This window comes from Dipteris shenzhenensis, chromosome 28 (genome assembly GCF_047967505.1).
Source record: "Dipteris shenzhenensis isolate YYH24624 ecotype China chromosome 28, Dip_SZ_1.0, whole genome shotgun sequence".
NCBI lineage: Eukaryota > Viridiplantae > Streptophyta > Polypodiopsida > Gleicheniales > Dipteridaceae > Dipteris > Dipteris shenzhenensis.
Genome location: NC_141623.1, coordinates 46,229,873 through 46,233,568, shown reverse-complemented (window position 1 = coordinate 46,233,568; position 3,696 = coordinate 46,229,873).

Below are 3,696 nucleotides of genomic sequence, written 5' to 3'. Positions count from 1 at the left end.
AGATGATCTGATTATGATAGGAAGCAAGGATAGCTTCATCAAAAAATTGAAACAAGACTTATCTGTAGAGTTCGACATGAAAGATCTTGGACTTATGCACTATTGTCTTGGAATTGAGTTTTGGAGAGATTCAGATAGTAGATTCATGAGTCAGCTCAAGTATGTTGACAATCTCCTGAAGAAGTTTCATATGGCAAATTGCAAGATTGCAGCCACTCCCATGGAATAGAGTTTGAAACTTACTAAAGATTCAGAAAAGCCTACAGTCAATGATAGATACTATAGGCAGCTCATTGAATCTCTTATATATCTGACAATCACACGGCCAGATATTTGTTATGTAGTAAGCTCACTAGCACAGTTTATGGCAAATCCAAAACAGTCTCACTAGAATGCAGCCAAAAGAGTCTTGAGATACATTAGAGGTACAAGACAGTTTGGAATAGAATACAGAGGAAGTCATCCACGGTTGCATGGATACTATGACAATGACTATGCCGGAGATCATGAGACTAGGAGATCGACACAGGGATATGCATTTTTCCTTGGTCAAGGTGCTATATCATGGTTGTCAAACAAATAGCCAACTGTTTCTTTGTCTTCGACTGAGCAAAATATAGAGCACTCACTACAGGTGCATGTGAGGCTATATGGCTCAGAAGACTATTGTCAGAAACAGATTACTTTGATGAGTCAAAGCCAACAACAATATATTGTGATAATCAATCGGCTCAAGCATTGGCCAAGAATCTAGTATATCACTCCAAGACAAAGCACATTGATGTTAGAGAGCATTTCATCAGAGAAAGAGTGTTACTTGGTGACATCACACTGCAACATTGTGATAGCAAAGAAAATGTTGCAGACATCTTTACCAAACCACTCGGTAAAGAGCTATTTGAGAAACACGGGTAAGTCAAAACATCGAGTGACTACGTTCGAGCGAGCCCAAAGTTCAAGTGACACTTATGAGGAACTTTGTCTAAACCTGTAGGAGCAATAAATTTTTAGTAAAAATGGTTGAATCTACATGACACTATTACAGATTGTTTTAAATTATTTTTGTATGATTCTTGGAAACTTACAAAGATTAAACTTACTATTGGATAACTCATATATCCATGCAAGTCAGCAATCATTCAATGAATACCAAAGGGAAAATTCTTGGCAACATACAAAGAGAAAACCTATTCTTCGATAAATAATAAATACATGCAAGTTAGCAATCATTCAATAGATATAAAAGAAAAAATGTTGCAATGTCTACACCTCGAGGCGATCACTCAAAATCATGTAAGGTAGCATGTGAGTTGAATAGGTTTCTTTATTTTATGGAGTTATATACATGGCAACAATAGTTCCACCGATGATATAGAAGCTCCTCCTAGCAAAATCTCTCACAAACAACTGTTTGTAGCTCATCGATTTTTATGCTACTGACATGATTTGATCCATTTTGTACACAAAATGATCACATGAATAAAATGTTTAAACTATGGAACTAATAAATTATTGATCACCTTATGACCATGATGATACTAACTAAATATGGATCACCTTTATATGTCCTTGACCATGTATACACCTCTAGGATGGAGGGAGGAAACCAAGGACCCAAAGTCTATATGAGAAAAATCCATGGTCATAATTAAATATAGAGTTTGATAAGGTCCGACTCTCATGAAACAAAGATAAGTATAAACTTTCTAAAGATCTAGGATTTTGACACTTTAACATGATAAATGTAATCATTCATATGATTCCGATCGTTTTGACTACAAGCATGACCATATTTGGAGTCCAATTGACCAAGTTATGGCCCAAATAAAATTGGCAAGAGGAGCCTCCCAAGAGGCCACGACATCGCGGCCTCTAGGGAGGCTCCTCCTCCCATTATTTTTTTGCCTTGAAAATGGAAATTGCACAAGAAAAACACATACTTTGACCCCTTTCTTCCACCTCTCCTTCGTTGACCCTTGAAAAACATTGCCAAACATTTTCAGAAATTGTTGTTTGTCTATTAGACAATTGATTACTCACAATATCGTGGGTAGGACAACAACTGTAAAAGTAAGCAATAAATGCTACTTTTTGAACATAAAACATCACATTAGAATGTCAAAAGTTATGAAATTCCTTGCTCAAACCATCACCTCACTCGAACGTAGTCGCTCGAATTCTAGTAATCCTATTACTAGCACTTGGTTTGACATAGAGGAGGGAAATTCCCATTAAAAGGGGTGTGATGGAATGTAATGCTCAGTCCTTCTTCGATTCCCCAGAATCATCATCTTGAGGAAAGGCCTACTTCATGATGTTAATCTCGAGGGAAGCTGTTGAGAGTTCACACTCAACATCATGTGATCACGTGTGCATAGCACCATCACGTGATCATATGTGCATAGCACTAACCTTATAGAGTGCTATAAAGGAAAGGGTTAGATCCCCTAACCCTAACCCTAAATGGGTTTGTATATATTCTAATTTTTCAACTAAATCTAGTGTACAGTTAGTCATTTGTGGTGTGCTCTTTAGCTGTGCCCTCTCTCCTCATCTCCACTCTTCTCCTCTCCCCTCTTCATATTTTGTCAGATCCCACTTCATATCGCCAATGCTTCACCTTCTCACGACGTGCATAGGGCAACATATATGGGTGTGGCACATGTATAAAATTAAAAAAGGATCATATATCAAACACATGAACACCCATAGGTATCTCAATCAACCTTAACTCTTTAACACTTACCATGTTTATGGTCGCATCCCATTCTCCATACTTTGAGACGTGATTGAGTGTAATTCTGCTTGCACGATACATGTTTCCTCGACACATCGATCACACATATATTTGATTTTCTGCTCCAACCACATTTTACGATGGTGGATATGAAGGGATTCATCCTCACTGGAGCTACTTGTTGAAGATGAAGACATCCTATAGATAAACAACCCAAAAAATATGTTCTTGCATGAGTTGTAAATGTCAAAATTCTGTGTAGCGTCTATAGGCGTATCTAAAACATAGTGTAGCTGCATTGATAGACACATGTTTAGATGCGCTTTTAGACGCATAGACTGCGAGCTAATTTTCGAACCTACTTTTAGCATGCTTGCTTTCCTTCATATACTTTTAGCGCCGCGCGGCTTGCTTTCCTATTAACAGACATAGCTTTGGGCATCCACACTTATCTCAAAGCACCCACACTCATCTCCAGGCTTATGCATTCATCCCCAAGCATACAAGAGAAGAGGGTGAACAAGGAAGAGAAGAAAGAGAAGCAGCTTTGAAGAAGGACAAGAAGCTTCCATACCTCTATCCAAGGTAAGTCTCTTGGCGGTTGGTCGTCTTTGGAAGTTGCTCTCTTTGGATTCGTCCTTTGTCGTATGTAGGGAAGGGATGTTTTTGGTACTAGTGTTGTTCTTTTTGGGATCGGGCACACGTTCTTTTCAGCTTCTTTTAAAAAGTCATTTGTCAGAGTGCATCTATAGACGCGTTAAACAACGAGTCTAATTTTTAGAAAAACATGTAGCCGCACCTATAGACGCATCTATAGACGTGCTACGACAGTTTTCTTATGGTTTCTTATGTGTTCTTCCCTTTCCTTTTCCTTTTCGCTTCCCCTTCCCCTTCCCCTTCCTTTTCATTCTCTTTCTCTTCGCCTTCCCCTTCCCCCTTCTCTTTCCCTTAAGCATTCG